Source organism: Triticum aestivum, chromosome 1A (assembly GCF_018294505.1).
Source record: "Triticum aestivum cultivar Chinese Spring chromosome 1A, IWGSC CS RefSeq v2.1, whole genome shotgun sequence".
NCBI classification, from domain to species: domain Eukaryota; kingdom Viridiplantae; phylum Streptophyta; class Magnoliopsida; order Poales; family Poaceae; genus Triticum; species Triticum aestivum.
The window spans coordinates 83783580-83802943 of NC_057794.1; positions in this window are offsets into that span (position 1 = coordinate 83783580).

The window sequence follows — 19364 nt, forward strand, 5'->3', positions numbered from 1 at the left end:
TTGGATTCAGCTTTCTTTGTCTATGTCTCTTGAGTAGCCAGCCGGGTCTTGGCCTCAGACAGTTGGGATTCCAATTCTGCAGTTGCAGCCTGCATATAGCATAACTCTGTTAAGTTTCATGGCCGGTTATAAAAGACAAGTCCCAAGTGCTTTACAAGCAATAAACACTTGGCACTTGGGGGCTAATGTCTATCAACGCAAATTTTTCAAAGGGGACAGCTCTTTCTAAAAAAAGTCCCAAGTGTTATACAGGTAGCAACACTCGGCACATGGGAGCTAATGCATATTGCTTGACTTTTTTCTAGAATGAGTCGGATAAGTTGTCAATAGTCTCAGCCGGTTCATGAGGGCTATACGGTTCAGTTCTAAGCAATAATTAGTAGGAACGGCTCATTCATACTGATTAAACTAGCCCTTGGGGGCTACACATGCAAATTGAAATATTATAAGCATCCAGTTTAGTTGCAAACCTGACTTGGAGGGACTCTAAGATAGAGGTTTCTAAGGTAATCTAAGTCTACAGATCACTCAATATTTTCATAATCAGAATACTTGGAGGCTAGCAGGGTATATAACTTATATAAGCCGGAGAACGTACCTCATATTTTTGGTGCATCTGCTTGACCATCTCAATTTCTGAATCGCGGCTAGAGTGCACTTGACTGAGATAACCAGATAAAACTTCACTAATACTCAGGTGAGCATAGTGGGAAACATCAAACCTCACCTTCTGCCTTTCCATAACTTCTTGTTTGGCAGAGTGTCTGGCCAGAACAGTTGGGTTCCCCGGTTCAACAAATATAGTACCAGTGATTAAAACATCATCATTTTGTTTCTCCGGCGGGTTAGCTAAGCTTGATGGCTCAATACTTGATGGATCAATAGTAGTTTCGTCCACAGACGGTTCAGGCACATCTGGTTGAGCGTTAAAGGCAGGGTCCTCTGGTTCAGCATGTTCTGGTACAAAAGTTGACTGCTCCGGGTCCTCAAGATGTTCTGGTACAAGGTTTGGCTGCTCCGGTTCAGCGGTTTTTGGATTCTTAGCCGGCTTAGTCACCTTTGCTTTCTTGGGCTTTGCTTGACCGCTAACAAAGGATTTAGACAAGTCAGTATAATGATGCATATGTAAACATATATAAGAAGGGCATTTACCTTAACCCGGGGGCGGTTTTGAAGGCCGGCAATTGAGTTTGTGATGAATCGCTAGAGGAGGATCGGGAAATCTCCTGCAAAGGTAGAATCAAAAATGAGTAATGAAAGTAATTCATTGAACAAATACAAGGGTTCAAGGTCAAAGAGAACCTCATTCTGGCGTTTTCGAGGAGTCTTTGGTAAGTGTCGGTGTCAAAACCGGCGCATCTCGGGTAGGAGGTCCCGAACTGTGCATCTAAGGCGGATGATAACAGGAGGCAGGGGACACAATGTTTTACCCAAGTTCGGGCCCTCTTGATAGAGGTAAAACCCTTCGTCATGCTTGATTGTTCTTGATGATATGAGCATTACAATAGCAGATCTACCACGAGATCGGAGAGGCTAAACCCTAGAAGCTAGCCTATGGTATGATTGTATGTTGTCCTACGGACTAAAACCCTCTGGTTTATATAGACACCGGAGGAGGCTAGGGTTACACAAGGTCAGTTACAAATGAGGAGATATGCATATCCATATTGCCTAGCTTGCCTTCCACGCCAAGAAGAGTCCCATCTGGACACGAGACGAAGTCTTCAATCTTGTATATTCATAGTCAAACAGTCCGGCGAAAGGATATAGTCTGGCTGTCCGCAGACCCGCTAATCCAGGACTCCCTCAGTAGCCCCTGAACCAGGCTTCAATGACGATGAGTCCCGCGCGCAGTGTTGTCTTCGGCATTGCAAGGCAGGTTCCTCCTCCGAATATACCATGGAAGAGTTTGAATGCAAGGATAGTGTCCGATCCTGCAAAATAAGTTCCACATACCACCGTAGAGAGAATAATACTTCCATAAATCTAATCTGCTGACATGTTTTGATAGTATGACATCACTTCGTGGCCCGGTTATTATTCGAACTGCTTTTCGCAACCAGCTCCGCACATATCGCGAGGCGGTTTTCTTCATATGTCTTGTCAAAGCAGAGATCGTGTTCCCCTTATCAAGGGATTCTCATCAATACGGATGTGGGTAACCCAACCGCGCCATCAATTACGGCGCCTGGGGAATAAACGGTTTTGCCAGGCAAGTGGGGAGACTCATCGCCTCCTCCACCCTTATAAAGGGACAAAGATTTACTTTTTACACCCACGCCTTCTTCCTTCTCGCTTACCCATTCCCGCACACTCGAGCTCTAGTGCCCAAGCCCGCATTCTTCTTCTCAAACCACTCCAAGCATGTCTGGAGCAGGAGGCAAGTGGATGGCTTCCTCCGTCACGGAGGAAAACATCAAAAAGTTACGGGAAGCCGGATACCTAGCTGCGAATATCGCGCACCGACTACCGAATGCGGGGCAGATCGTCCCCACGCCCGAACCCCATGAGAGGGTAGTTTTTCTTACCCATTTCGTCCGCGAACTGGGATTTCCTCTCCACCTATTTGTCTGTGGGCTCATGTTCTACTACGGGCTGGATTTTCATGATCTAGCCCCCAACTTCATCCTCAACATCTCGGCTTCTATCGTCGTGTGTGAGGCCTTCCTCCGCATCAGGCCCCACTTCGGCCTATGGCTGAAAACCTTCAATGTAAAACCGAAGGTGGTGGGTGGCTAGCAAGCAAAGTGTGGAGGCGCCATGGTGGGCAAGATGCCTAATGTCACCTGGCTCGAGGGTACCTACGTGGATACCATAAAGGGGTGTCAATTGGGGTGGTTATACATCACCGAGCAGCGCGACTCCAACTGGGTGGCATCCCCCAAATTTTGATCCGGAATCCCCACGCAGCTCACCTCCTAGAAAAAGAAGGGCCTGTCCTGGGGTTCTCCGGTAGAGCTGACTAGACTCCAGACCTGCATCCAGAACATGACAAACACAAAAATTAAGCTCGTCAATGTGGTTCAGGTCATGCTCCTCCGTCGGATCCTTCTGTGCCAGCGACGGGCATTTGTCTTGTGGGAGTTCGACTTGGCCAAGCACCAGATGCTACGAGAGCTCTATGACACGATGCACGAGGATGTCTGGAGGGCGCTGTTCAAGGGCGCCGGGATGCTTCCCTCCCTCAACGAGGACCGCGGACTCAGCGCAAAGCGCCGCGCCCACCCGGTAGGCTTTTATATCTCTTCGGGTATTTATGTGCCCTGGTTTGGTTATGTGCTGGATCTAAGCTTTCATGTTATTAACATGACTGGATAAAGACAGCGGAGCAGCTTGATTGCCTAGCCCCCCTGCGCGAAGATCCTACAAACGCTCTTCTAACGAAGATGCTGACTCCAGCGCCTTACGAGGTGCCGGAAAATACGGCCAAGAAGAAGGCCGCGGGGACACAAAAGGGTATTCGGCGCAAGACGGTTCTATCAGACTCGTCGTCTGATGAGTCCGACGCGCACTCCTCCCACGGAAATGAGGAGGAGAAAAGTTCTCACCCCAGCCGGGGGAGACAAGAAAAGGAAGGCCGACCCATCCGGGGAGGCCGAAGGGTCCAAGAAGGGAAAGACCCTCCCTTCGGACTGTGCCACGACGGTCGCCAATAGCGGCGACGAGTGGCTACCTAGGGACAAGCCCCTGCCGAAGTCGTAAGTGTCCGGATGCCATAGTACTTCATGGCACGTTTTATTGTACTGCCTTTGCTTATGCCGAACATGAATATGAAGTCCGGCCCAAGCTCATCTCGACGTACCCTCGTCGAGCGGCTCTTTGGGCTCGTCAGATATGAACAACGGTTCTCCTCCGACAGCTTCCACCCCTTGCCCTGCGGACAACGCCGAGGTGGTGTCTCAAAAGGCACCGACCCATGGGGAGGTGATCCTGGGGGTGCCTCATGGCGACCTCCTGGACCCTGAATACCAAGGGAGCGAGGCTCCTACGGGCTTCGAGTTCGGGCCCCAGCGGGATACTTCGCCGGAACCTTTGAGGGTTCCGGACTCCGGCAGGCGGTCCCCCATTAAGGGGGGCCAGCCATCCGTGCCGGTGTCCTCTGTCCAACCAGAGGCACCGGACAACTTGCTGGAAGCGCTTCATAGTGCTTCCATCGATGAAGAACACCGCACTATGATGAGTGCGATGGTTAAGAAGGTTCAGTCCGCCAAGAACGGACTGACCGAAGCTTGCGCCAGCCTCCTAACAGGCTTTGAGGTCAGCATTCAAAATATAAAAATATTACCGCATAGATAGTAGCCCCTGATGCTCTGTTCGGCGTTTGCGAAGAAAAGCCGAATAGAGTATCAAATGATAACCCAGGAGTCTAATTAGAGTATGTCTATGTGTATGTGCAGGCTTCCCTACTGGCCGCTGCCGCATGTACTATGGAGGTCTCTGCGCTGAAGTAGGCCCTAAAGCGATCCGAGGATGAGCTCATCCTTACCAAGGGGTAGCTCGAAGAGAGCAAAGATAAGATATACCCCAGTTTATATAGTTAAAAAGAAGTTTGGTGTAAAGTAATATGATCATCATGAATTTGGGGAAAACTTTGTTTTTGCTACTCTATCTTTTGCCAATTTTGCTTATGCCACTCTTGAGTTTGACATCTCACTTTTTTCACTCTTAACTTTTGACAATACATCACAAATGCCATTCCATGGCAAAAACAATAATTTTTCATTTCACTTTTGCCACTGTTAGCTTTTGACAACGTATCACAATTGCCACTATGAAAATTTTGCTTTTGCCATGGAATGACAAAAGTGATACATTGTCAAAAGCTAAGAGTGGCAAAAGTGATATGTCAAATTCTAGAGTGACATAAGCAAAATTGACAAAAGTTAGAGTGGCAAAAACAAAGTTTTCCCATGAATTTGTCAGGGGTCACGACCGAGGTGGAGATCCTGAGGAAGGCGTTGTCCGCGGCCAAAGACAAAGCGGACAAAGAACGCATTGAACGGGAGAAACAAGAAGCCCGAGTGGGCGAGGTGCAGCAACGGCTCGAGGCTCTCGCCCAGAAGCACGAGTCCTTGGAGCTTGACTACAAGACACGGGAGTCCGAGCTCACGCAGGTGCTTGAAAGCGTCCGGAGCGCCAAGGCCGAAGCACACAAGGCCCTCCAGGAGATTGATGCGGCGAAGAAGATAGCAGCGGGTAAGGCATTCAATATGCAAAGCAAGCATGTGAAGGAGACTTTCCTTTTTCTTACCTGAGTTCGGAACTCTCCAGAAGTGTTTGCAGATCTTCCCCGCAGTGTGCTAGATGCCGCAGAGTTTTTCTGGGCTGAGGAGGGGAGCTCAACAGAGAAGTTGTTCTGGTCTCAGTATTTTGGGACCGAACACCCCGTGTCCTTGAGCGACCAACTGAAGCAGTTGGTTGAACTTCACAAGGCGGCCGAACAGGCCATGAGGGGCCTTATAGTCCGGATGTGGCCTGGCGAGCCCCTGTCTGGCAGCTACTTTGGTCTGGTGAGGCGGCTGGTGGAAGCCTGCCCATGGCTTGAAGTCATCAAGCGATCCGTCTGCAACGAAGGTGCACACAGAGCTTTTGCCCGGGCGAAGGTCCACTGGGCGAAGCTGGACCCGGTGAAGCTTGTGAAGGAGGGGCCGCCCGAGGGCAAGGAGCATCGCTGCCCCGAGAATTACTATGAGAGCGTCCTGAAGGGTTCCCCCTTAGTGGCAGATGAGTGTGCCAAGGATGTAATTTTTGAATGAACATGCCCATGTGATCCTGTCATATGAAACGAGTTCTTTTGTGCCATGCGACACTTTCTTAATTTAAAATATTACCTTTTGTGCGGCCTTTTATAAAATCTGAGAGTTGTCCAGTCGTCGGCTTCCGCCCCCATGTAACTAGTACTGGGGTGTTCGGGGTAAATATGAACACTCTTTACCCCAATTTTGGGTCCTTCAAGGGTGGTGCTCAGTGCAACGAACCAGGCAATCGGACTATAATGCTTTATCACTCTCACTTAGCCATAGAAGTCTATGATTTTAAATTTTTGGCGAAGCCCCTGGTATTCGGAGGGCTGAATTTGGGGCGCTATACACGCCAAGCCGGACAAGGCCGACTCCTCTCCCGAAGCAGAAAAAGTCTTTAAGGACTTGAGACCTCTCGAACAACAACCAGTCTCTCGCCTTATCATGACAGTCAGTTTTTGGCTTTCTCTACTGAGGTGCTCATCCGGAAGAACCGGGACACAATCACAGTAGTTCTCCCACCGCTACCTTAGCCGATATAGCGAAACGTAAGGTACCAAAGCATGGGAGCCGGGTAACCCAACATTTGACCCAAGACATGATTCAAAGCTCATGCATATAATGCTATAAGTTCGGGGTGCCACACTATCGAAAGTGTCCGGACTTCTTGCGCTGTATTACGGGGTAAATGAGAGTACCTGGCGTACTGACCGCACCCGAGCGTGCAGGTGCGGAATGTCGTAAATGGACATATAAGAGAAAGAGGAAAGCTTAAATAATTCAATGAAAGAGTAATAAGGTGCATTGTTATTTGAATAATACGTCCAAGCGTACTGGTACAAGTAGTGCAATAAGCATAAAGTAGGACAATTCGAAATGTCCTATCCCAAGGCAAGCTACGCATAAATAGTGAAAAGTGGGTATATCAAATATTACTAGAGACCACCTGGCGGTTCCCGTGTTCATCCTAGCTTCTTGCCGCCTTGGTTGTTGCTTCTGGAATGTGTTCGGCAATCGGACTGCCGGAAAGGGCTTCCATAAAGTTACACCCTGAAAGAGAAAAGGAATGTCAAAGGTATACAACCCCTGGTGTGGTTAAGCCACAATGCGGGCCGTGTCCTGATTGTGCCCCCGCCTATGTCCATGGTATTTTTAATGCGTAGTTATGTACGCGCAGCACGAATTTCATCGCTGAACTGGGACTGGGACGGGTGCCTGGTTGCTAGGCGAGCGTTGATCGCGCTAGGCGATCCTGTTGCAGATTGTTCCGAACTCGCTTGAAGGTGTGCGGGGGCTGTAACGCCAAATGAGTGGTCTGCCTGAACAGGCTGCTTTGTGCCTCTACTGCAAGAGCCGCAGTGTGCTCTTCTGTACGGAGCGAGCGTTCTGTGTTTCCATTTACTGTTATGACCCCACGGGGTCCTGGCATCTTGAGCTTGAGGTATGCGTAATGCAGCACTGCGTTGAATTTTGCAAATGTTGTCCAGCTGAGCAGTGCATGATAGCCACTTCGAAACGGGACGATGTCAAAGATTAACTCTTCGCTTTGGAAGTTATCCGGTGATCCAAAGACCACTTCCAGTGTGATTGAGCCTATGCAATGGGCCTCTACACCTGGGATCGCGCCTTTAAAGGTGGTTTTGCTAGGTTTGATCCGTGAGGGATCGATACCCATTTTTCGCACCGTATCCTGATAAAGCAGGTTCAGGCTGCTGCCGCCGTCCATAAGGACTCGAGTGAGGTGAAATCCGTCAATGATGGGGTCTAGGACCAGTGCGACGGATCTGCCATGACGGATGCTAGTGGGGTGGTCCCTACGATCAAAGGTGATCGGACAAGCGGACCATGGGTTGAACTTCGGGGCGATGGGCTCCATCGCATAGACGTCCCTTAGTGCACGCTTCTGCTCCCTCTTGGGAATGTGGGTTGCGTATATCATGTTCACTGTCTTCACTTGTGGGTGAAACCCCTTCTGTCCTCCTTGGTTCGGCGGCCGTGGCTCCTCCTCGTCATCGCTATGCAGCCCCTTATACTTGTTTTCGGCATTTAACTTGCTGGCCTGCTTGAACACCCAGCATTCTCTGTTGGTGTGATTGGCTGGATTGTCAAGGGTGCCGTGGATTTGACACGAGCGATCCAGTATGCGATCCAGACTGGACGGCGCCGGAGTATTTCTTTTAAATGGCTTCTTCCGCTGACCGGATTTAGAGCCTCTGAATCCGGCATTGACTGCCGTATCTTCAGTGTTATAGCCATTATTGCAGCGCTTTGGTCTATTACGATGCTACCTACCGTTAACGTCCTTGGTATCCGAGGTATCCGGATTCCTTGATGTGTTGTTGCTGCGATCCAGCCAGCTGTCCTCGCCTGCGCAAAAGTGGGTCATGAGTGTTGTGAGGGTTGCCATAGATTTCGGCTTCTCCTAGCCGAGGTGGCGGGCGAGCCACTCTTCGCAGATGTTGTGCTTGAATTCCGCTAGGGCTTCTGCATCTGGACAATCGACAATTTGATTTTTCTTAGTCAGGAACCGTGTCCAGAATTGTCTGGCCGATTCCCCTAGCTCCTGGGTTATGTGGCTCAGGTCATCAACATCCGATGGCCGCACATAAGTGCCCTAGAAGTTGTCAATAAATGCATCTTCTAAATCCTCCCAACTGCCAACAAAATCTGCTGGCAAGCTATTCGGCCAATGTTGAGCTGGTCCTTTGAGTTTTAGTGGGAGGTACTTGATGGCATGTAGATCGTCACCGTGAGCCATGTGGATGTGAAGGAGGAAATCCTCAATCCATACAGTGGGATATGTTGTGCCGTCGTATGATTCAATATTTACGGGTTTGAAACCCTCCGGGAATTCATGATTCATAACTTCATCAGTGAAGCATAGGGGGTGTGCGGCGCCTCTGTGCCGGGCTATATCCCGACGTAGTTCGTCTGAGTCTTAGCTGTTGTATTCGGCCCGGCCGGATTTACTCTTGGTGTATCCGATGCGACGATCATCGTCTCGTGTGGCCGCACGTGCTCGTGTCCTGTATATTGACCTTGCGATTTTTTCCTTACTGTCGAAGATGTCGCGCACGTCCTCTATGTTGCCCCAGGCCTTAGTATTTTTGAGTGAGTGGCGACGGGGTGCGGTCTGGATTTTAGGTTGAAATGCCTCTCTAGCTCGGCCGCGTAGTGGCCGGTCACCCGCATCGTACACTGGTGAATGAGGTTGCAATGCTTCCTCCTCGAGGTGAGGTAGCAACCTGCGTTTGGGGTAACTCTTGGACGGGCGCTCAAATTCATGCTCCTTGGCCGCAAGGACTTCGGTCCATCTGTCTGCTAGCAAGTCTTGATCAGCTTGAAGCTGTTGCTATTTCTTCTTTAGGCCACTTGCCGTGGCCATAAGCCAGCACTTGAAATGCTCTTGCTCGACGGGGTCCTCAGGCACAACAAACTCATCGTCGCCGAGGCTTGCCTCGTCTTCGGAGAGAGGCATGTCATTGTCCTCTTCCGGTTCCGGTTCTCCATCTGCTGCCTACTCTGGCGAGCTAGCTTGTTCGTCCTCTAGCTCTGCACCGTGTTGGAGGGGATTGTTGTTGTCTTCGGCGCTATCCGGAGTGTTATTATCTCCTGTGCCGGTATCACTGCTCTTGCTGTGGCGGGACTTAGAGCGGCGCCGCTGACGTCGGCGCTTGGGTTGCTTTTTGGAGGGGTCATCCTCCGCTTTCTCGTCGCCATTGGCTTCTTTGGGGGTGTCCATCATGTATATATCATATGAGGAGGTGGCGGTCCAGTGCCCCGAGGGCGGTGGATCCTGTTCGTCTCCGGCTTCGTCGTCCATACCGTCGAAGTCTTCGGAGCCGAAGTCGAGCATGTCGGTTAAGTCGTCGACAGTAGCTACTAAGTGGGTGGTGGGTGGGTAGCGAATTTCTTCGTCGCCCGCATCCCACTCTAGCCGGACATAGTTCGGACAAGGTTCTCCTGATAGGGAGAGTGACCTTAATGAATTTAGCACATCCTCCAAGGGTGAGTGCTAAAAGATGTCCGCGGAGGTGAACTCCATGATCGGCGCCCAGTCGGACTCGACGGGCACGGATATGAGCGGCTCGGAGTCCGTGGCTGGAGATGAATCCAGTGGTTTGGCGACACGACTCTCGTAAGGGGTGAAGTCAGTATCCGGATCTATCGCCACTGAGAGTGCGGCCTCCACGGCGGGGTCCATCCCTCCGCTCTCGGATGGCGCGACTTGCTCCGGATCGATGGACGGAGTGGCTGCAGCTGCGATCTCCCGAATACCGTCCGACGACAAAGTTACGTCATGCTCGTCAAGACTGTATGGCGCGTCCGACATGGGCTCGAATCCATTGAAGATCAAGTCTCCGCGGATGTCGGCCATGTAGTTCAAGTTTCCAAATCTGACCTGATGGCCAGGGGCGTAGCTCTCAATCTACTCCAGATGGCCAAGCGAATTGGCCTGCAGTGCAAAGCCGCCGAATATGAAGATTTGTCCGGGGAGGAAAGCCTCACCCTGGACCACATCGCTAGCGATGATCGAAGGAGACATCAAGCCTTACGGTGACACACAGTGGAACTCTCAATGAAAGCACCAATGTCGGTGTCAAAACCGGCGGATCTCAGGTAGGGGGTCCCAAACTGTGCGTCTAAGGCGGATGGTAACAGGAGGCAGGGGACACGATGTTTTACCTAGGTTCGGGCGCTCTTGATAGAGGTAAAACCCTACGTCCTGCTTGATTGTTCTTGATGATATGAGTATTACAATAGTAGATCTACCACGAGATCGGAGAGGCTAAACCCTAGAAGCTAGCCTATGGTATGATTGTATGTTGTCCTACGGACTAAAACCCTCCGGTTTATATAGACACCGGAGGAGGCTAGGGTTACACAAGGTCAGTTACAAAGGAGGAGATATGCATATCCGTATTGCCTAGCTTGCCTTCCACGCCAAGCAGAGTCCCATCCGGACAAGAGACGAAGTCTTCAATCTTGTATCTTCATAGTCCAACAGTCCAGCCAAATGATATAGTCCGGCTGTCCGGAGACCCGCTAATCCAGGACTCCCTCAGTAAGCCAGAGGGTAAATCGTCATCTCCACCAGACCGGGTCTGCCGGCGACTCTCATGTTGCTGTTGTTGCAAAAGAAAATGGGGATCTAAATAAGCCAAGCGGTGTGAAAACCTTACTTTCCGGGTTACTCACCGAAGTTTCTGCCTTCGTAAAGGTTGTGAGTCGGAGGAAATGATATTTACCTCTTCTTCAACTGCCTGGCTGGCCCCCGTGTCATCTTGGTAATAGTTAGTGTCAATAAGGTGGTTAAAAAATATACCAAGAGAGTCAAGGACTACCTCCGACTCAGAGGTGTCATCCAGCTTGAGTAACTCAGAGGCGGTTGGCTTCTTCTTCGATTTTCTGACGGTTTAATTGGCGGCTATCGCAGCTGCTCTAGCTTTCTTGGCAGCCTCATGATCATACTTGACTTTCCAAAAGTCAGATTTAGCCTGTGGAGGGATAACATGTCGAAATTCATGCAAATATTTAAAACTACTAAAGAAAAAGAAGTCAAAGGATTTACCTCTGGCGCTGGGTTAACCTTGTAGAAAGGATTCAATCCTACTATGCTGCAGTCTTCATACTTGCTATTGACAAGAGTGGTTGCCATTTCTACAATGGCTTCTTCGTTCAGACGCAGGGAACTATGACGTAATGGATCATCTGTTCCTCCGGTGTAGTTACCCATCAAACCGGATCGGCGGCTCAGATGGATGACCCGCCATGCGATCGAACAGCGGATCAAATCAACTCCAGTTAAGTCGTTTCCTAATAAAGCTTGGACTTTTCTGATTTTTGGGACAAGTTTCTTATGTTCGGTGGTCGTAAGTTTGTCAAGGAGTGGGTGCTTTGTGTCAAGACGATCAGCTCGAGAACCCGCCATCGGATTTTCATCAGACGGCGTGGTATCTTTACAGTAAAACCATGTTTGGTTCCAGTCTTTGGGATGGCTTGGCAGAACTACTAGAGGGAAGACGGCATCTCATCTGCGTTGAATCGAGATCCCGCCAAGTTCTAAGCTGGGACCGTTGGTGTATTCATTTTGGCGGTTCAGGTAGAAATATTCTCTGAAAATCTCCACAATAGGTTCTTCTTGAAGATAAACCTCGCAGAAAACTTGGAAGTTGCAGATATTTGATATGGAATTGGGTCCGATATCTTGCAGATGAAGCTTGAAAAAATGCAGAACATCTCTAAAGAATTTTGAGCCGGGAGGTGAGAAGCCCTGGTTCATCTGGTCAGTGAAAACAATAATTTCACCATCCTTCGGCTGAGGTTTCACTTTAGCCGGGTCAGGAGCATGGTAAGACATGACACTTTCTTCGGTAAGTATCCAATAGTGGAAAAGTCTTTCGAGGTACTTTCGGTGACTGTGGAAGTGACCCAGTTGCAAGTGGTCATCGTCTTTGGAGGCATGATGAAAGGACGATCTAGAAAGAAATAATTTTCCGGATCAAGTTAGTTGATGGGATTGCAAATAACAACTATAGAGCAGGTTTATAATGGCGTCTTAAGCGAGGGCTAATTATATATGAGGTACAGGTAAGCCGGTGGAGTAACCCGCCATGACTAAGATATTCAACAATGACCAAAAACAAAATTGGATAAGTACTGAGACAAACAAGTTCCACAGATGGAGGTTACAAATTTGGATCTACCATCATTCAGAAAAAGGGAAAATTCATCTATAAAAGGCGACAGTGGAAAACAGAGAAGCCCTAGAGGAGATCTATCATGGTGGGGATGTGATCTCGTATTAAAACAAGTTCTAAAATTGTCACCGCGCAAGCTTTGCATATCTTTTGGATCTAATACGGGGATCTAAATAGAGGAAAAGAAGGACGATGAGGAACACCAAAGAACATCGAAGAACACCGATGAAACCCTAATGGCAGATTAGTGATGAACAAAGGAAGACTTACTGGAGCTGTAAGAGCAGTGGAGTTGCACCGCAGTTCTCTGGTCTTCTCAAGGCGATGCAGCGGCTGGAGTCGAGGACGAGGACGAAGGTCGACGGCGGCAGGGTTCGTATAGGAACGACATGCTGTGAGGAAGGAAGGAGAAGGAGAAGAATGGAAGATGGCTTTCGGGTCCTATTTACAAGGAAACAGGAAACAGGCAGGCGCGAAAGACGAGGAGGCCAAATAATAGTTATCCAGCTAATTGGATGCCTCAATTTTTGGAAAGACATTAAGATAAAGATCCGTTAAATATGACGTCGTGGTAGGTTTCCGAAAATCTTGGAGATGACGTCATGGTGGGTTACAAGGTTTTTGCAGTGGGAATTGAAGGATTTTTCTAAGTCTTGAAGGTTGACATGAACGAGTCCCAATCAACCTGGGGCGGAATGTTGGGGATATAACTATTAGGTATGACCCTCCCAGGAGGGGCCTGGTCAACCCTATGAAGATTCATCATAATGAAGCCCAAGGTCACATGGAGATTCATAGATAGTCTTAGTAGAGGGCCCAGACCCAAAGGCGACTCTAGGCCCATGAGTATAAACTGCCATGTATGTAAACTTGTACAGTAAGGCATATGTAAAAGGTCACCGAGCCGGATACGTCGTATAAGCCGGTTGGGACTCTGAGGGCCGCATGGCTTCTACCCGTCTATATAAGGGGACGACCTAGCGGCGGCTTAGGACAAGAACAACATATCGAGAGCCGGGTCAAGCGTACTCACTCCCCGTTCATCGAAACCCTAGCAATACCAACTACAAACTAGACTAGGCTTTTACCTTCATCATAAGGGGCCAAACCAGTATAAACTCCCCGTGTCCTTTGTCCCGATTAACCCCTTTAAGCTGACCTCAATGCGATGGTTCCACGACTAAGTCCTCACACTAGGACATCTGCCGTGACAATTCCACGACACATGCTCTTATTGCCACTTTTTTGCTGTTAGTATAACGCCAGCGATAAAGTCAAGCAATGCTACTGCTAAAGTGATGCCACATTTAACTAATGCCGCATTCAGTCTAATGCCACCGATAAATTTAAGCAATGTCATTTAATGTCATCGAATTATTTAAGGGTTAGCTGTTGATTGTGGATGTATTAAAGATTTTTCAGCTAAGGCATTCTAATGTTGTTGCACAGCTAGTATACCAACGATGAAACTTGTTACTACCTTTAGATTTTTACACTGTTAATGCTTATAGATTACATACCTCACTTTCATGAGATAAGTCAATTTTTTGTATAGTGTCACCAAAATGCCAAGGCACTGATGTCATTTTTTTGGTTGAACTGCACAAAAAATTATGAAGAGAAGAGGAAAGGTCAAGAGTGAGCACCTCCTCCTACGGCTGTTCTCTTGATCCGTTCGATCAAGTTTTTATGTTTGATCGATTATCAACATTAGGATAGCAATTTTTCAAGTACCCTCGAGTTTGAAATGATATTTACCTTAAAGGTACATGGTTTGCATTTCTATAGTATCATTAGTTAATAATGCTAGTTACATTCAGACTTTTGTATTTGGTTTAATGTTGTTACATAGCTAGTATACCAATGCTGAAACTTGTTACCTTTACATTTGTATTGTTAATGCTTATAGAAATCTTCCAGTGCTAGCTTATGGAAATATTTTTAGTAAAACCATTGTATTGTACCCCGTAATAAAAAAATACTCTACTATTGCACTAGCCACTGGATTAGTATATATTTGTACTATTCGAATGGTGCTCAAGAAAACTACTACCTGTTTTTCTAAATACTAGACGTTTGGGTACTTTAAATTGAACTGCGAAAATGTCTTATATTAAGGAACAGAGGGTGTAGAGTTCACTCAAATTATCCCGGTAAAGCTAGTCACACCTTTGTTAAAATTAATGTTCATTATGTTATCGGAGGACGTCTGTATGTTTGTCTCTAATGCTTGTCGATTACATACCTGACATCATGATGTAATGTTAAGTCATTTATTTTTGTACAGTGTCACTGAATTGTCAAGGCGGTGATGGCATTTTATTTTAGTTGAACTGCACAAAATATGCTTAAAAGAAGGGGAAAGGTCAGGAATGGTTCACTTTTTCAGAAAAAACTATGTACACCTTCCTGACATCAATCATTGTTGCCTTATTTATTCCTTCAAATAGATGGTTAGAAACAGTCTTGCTACCTTTTCCCATTAAGAAATTGGAATGCTTATATTTGTGAGTCTATGCTTCAACTAGTGCCACTTTTATAGTAATCACACTTTCAATATCTATGCAAACAGGGATGCTTGATTTTAGTGGAACTGCACAAAAAGTCCAAATGGTTCAACATTAGGAGCATGTTTTCTCCAAACCTCTATATCCAATTGGTGGCACTATGGGTTGTTCATTACGAAGGTACATGGTTTGCTACTATCTTGCTACTCTTTTTGTACTATCATTAGATAGTAATATTAGTGGTTTGCATGTGAATTTATTGGCAGGGTGTATCTACATTGGAGGTGCAGGACATGATTCAATGATTGGATGCTCAATTTCGGTTCTATCGATTTCACCTCTTCCATCACTGCGAACATGGATATCCTTGGTCTGATGAAGAATATGCGCTATATTTCTGCTCTGAACCAGCAAATGAATTCAGTATGAAATTGTCCAGGGCAAAACATGATAGTATCACATTGTCGAGTGCAAAAGATGGCAGATGCTAAGTGGTAGAGGCATGTTTAAACCAAAAATACAAGGTGGGGTATATGTTTACTAGCTGGTTGATATTTATGCAGATAGATGTCTGCCTGAACAAACAAAGTGATGGCAATTTTGGTGGAACTGCACAAAAGAATAGTATAGTCACTACATGTAGTGCCATTTGAAAATAGACATAGAAAGACTGGATAGTGACTTGAGGGACTGCACAAAGTAGTACTGTACTATTTATTGGCCAATGGTAGGTGCTTCATTGCTTTGGTATAATTATACAATGGACATCATTTTGCCTAAGTTAAAGTTTTTATTCCGAAAATAGTCTCACCATGTGATCAAGAGAAGACCCAGTCATATTGAAGTGGTTGCTCCTCCATCATGTGTGGTTCATTCTCATGGTTCCAACTATTGGTAAAACCACTTACAGTTGCAAGAGGTATTGTAGACATCACAAACAAATTTGTCTTCCACTCTGTACTGAATGTTGGCCCAGAGAAGCATCCATGTTAGTAGGAAGAACAGATGTTTTTTCTAGATCTTTGCTTTTGGAGCTACATATTTGTATATGACCTATGAATCATTTAGATGCATTAACAAGTTACTAGTTGGTTGTGAATTTGGGCTACTAATGTGAACATATTATAATACCAGGCCTGTGACTCTCGTGTGAACATTTCGAACAGATCGGCTCTTACTACTATGCACAGTATGATCCTGATTTCTATGTTCTTAGTGTTTACAAGTTACTAGCAGTTCCTCATTTCTGTTCGCCCAGTGTTTGCAAGTTACTTAGTGATCACTAGCTAGCCTACTAATATGCTACTGGCAGTTTTAGTTGTGACGCAAGATCCAAAGGTGGCAGTTTTCTGAATAAAAATGCCTACATTTGAAGAAAATGACAAGTTGTTTTGAAGAAAATGCCATGCGAATCTGAAGAAACTACCAGCAAAATTGTTCGCAAATGCCTTATCTCCCAGCTAATACAATTACAGTATCCGACCTACTCGATCCTACACGTACACTATTCGACCTACTCGATCCTACATGAATAAATAGTGGATCATGCACATACTACCTCCTTTCTGGTTTGCAGGGCTCAATTCAAAAATCTCACCAACCAAGGTAGATGATGAGTGGTGGAATCATTTTTGACAAGGAGGGAGTACCTCATCTGGATGATTCGAGGGCACTCGTTTAACTGTCATGCCGATGTGCGATCCAACACAGATGGGATGCACCACTTATGGGATGGGATGGCACATCAGTTTTTCCAGTTTTCCACGATAAGTTGGTGCGCTAAGCCATGCCTGCTTATGCATTGAATTCCGATGACCGTCACATTTCCTGCGACATGCTGCTCCAACTATCTTCCGCCTATAATTACTAGTTCCCAGCGTTCTCCGGTAGCACCGTCACCCAACTCGCCCTATCGGCTCCCCTCACAACCCCCACCGGCTTGACGTCCCTCGCCACTTACCCTCACTCTTGCCACATCTGTCATGCCCCCGACCGTCCGCAATAGGTGATGCTAGAGGCGCTCACCACCGAAACTAGTGTTCGGTTATTCACCGGAAGGAAGATGGAGGGAGGAGGCATTCTTTCGGTATTTAGATGGCAATGCGGACTACAAAGACTTGTTGGAGCATGGCTGCTGATACGTCCATTTTGCATCATGCTTTTATATTGATATTTATTGCATTATGGGATGTTATTACACATTATGTCACAATACTTATGCCTTTTCTCTCTAATTTTACAAGGTTTACATGAAGAGAGAGAATGCCGGCAGCTGGAATTCTGGGCTGGAAAAGGAGCAAATAATAGAGACCTGTTCTACACAACTCCAAAAGCCCTGAAACTCCACGAAAGTCGGTTTTGGAATATATTAAAAATATTGGGCGAAGAAAGCACCAGAGGGGGGCCAGCCACCATGCACGAGGGTGGGGGCGCGCCCTACCCCTCTGGGCACCCCCTGCCTTGTGGGCCACCTGGCAGGCCCCCGATGCCCATCTTATGGTATAAGTTGTCTTTTGCCCTGGAAAAAAACAAAAGGTAGCTTTCGGGAAGAACGTTCGCCGTCTCGAGGCGGAACCTTGGCGGAAGCAATCTAGGGCTCCGGCGGAGCTGTTCTGCCGGGGAAACATCCCTCCAGGAGGGGGAATCGTCACCATCGGCATCACCATCAATCCTCTTATCGGGAGGGGGTCAATCTCCATCAACATCTTCAGCAGCACCATCACCTCTCAAATGCTAGTTCATCTTTTGTATCTGATGTTTGTCTCAAAATCTCAGATTGGTACCTGTGGGTTGCAATTACTGTTGATTACTCCTTGTGGTTGATGCTAGGTTGTTTATTTGGTGGAAGAGTATATGTTCAGATCCAACATGAATAAGACTTGTGAGTAGTTACATTTGTTCCTGAGGACATGGGAGAAGTCTTGCTATGAGTAGTCATGTGAATTTGGTATTGTTTCGATATTTTGATGAGATGTATGTTGTCTTTCCTCTAGTGGTGTTATGTGAACGTCGACTACATGACACTTCATCATTTTTTGGGCCTAGGGCAAGGCATTGGGAACTAATAAGTAGATGATGGGTTGCTAGAGTGACAGAAGCTTAAATCCTAGTTTATGCGTTGCTTCGTAAGGGGTTGATTTGGATCCATATGTTTCATGCTATGGTTAGGTTTACCTTAATTCTTCTTTCATAGTTGCGGATGCTTGCGAGAGGGATTAATAATAAGTGGGATGCTTGTCCAAGGAAGGGAAGTACCAAAGCACCGGTCCACCTACATATCAAATTATCAAAGTAACGAACGCGAATCATATGAGCATGATGTAAACTAGCTTGACAATAATTCTGATGTGTCCTCGGGAGCGCTTTCCTTTATATAAGAGTTTGTCCAGGCTTGTCCTTTGCTACAAAAAGGATTAGGCCACCTTGCGGCACCTTGTTTACTTTTGTTACTTGCTACCCGTTATGAATTACCTTATCAGAAAACTATCTGTTACCGATAATTTCAGTGCTTGCAGAGAATACCTTACTGAAAACCGATTGTCATTTCCCTCTGCTCCTCGTTGGGTTTGACACTCTTACTTATCGAAAGGACTACGATAGATCCCCTATACTTGTGGGTCATCAAGACTCTTTTCTGGCGTCGTTGCCAAGGAGTGAAGCGCCTTTGGTAAGTGGAATTTGGTAAGGAAAAATTTATATAGTGTGCTGAAATTTACTATCACTTGTTACTCTGGAAAATAATCCTTTGAGGGTCTTGTTCGGGGTATCTTCACCCCGAACAGTAGAGCAAAGGGTTTCTCCTCAACCTACTGAACCTACTGAAAATGTTTACTTCGAAATTCCGTCGGGTATGATAGAGAAACTGCTAGCTAATCCTTTTACAAGAGATGGAACATTACATCCCAATATGCACCTAATCTATGTGGATGAAGTTTGTGGATTATTTAAGCTTGCAGGTATGCGCGACGATGTTATCAAAAAGAAGGTCTTCACTTTATCTTTGAAGGGAAAGGCATTGACATGGTTTGGGCTATGTGATGATATTGGATCTTGGAACTACAACCGATTGAAATTGGAATTTCATCAGAAGTTTTATCCTATGCATCTGGTTCATCATGATTGTAATTATATATACATAATTTTTGGCCTCGCGAAGGAGAAAGTATCGCTCAAGCTTGGGGGAGGCTTAAGTCAATGTTATATTTATGACCCAATCATGAGCTCTCTAGAGAAATTATTATTCAAAATTTTTATGCTCGGCTTTCTCTCAATAATCGCTCCATGCTCGATACTTCTTGCACTAGTTATTTTATGATGAAGACTATTGAATTCAGATGGGATTTATTCGAAAGAATTAAACGCAACTCTGAAGATTGGGAACTCGATGAAGGTAAGGAGTCAGGTATAACACCTAA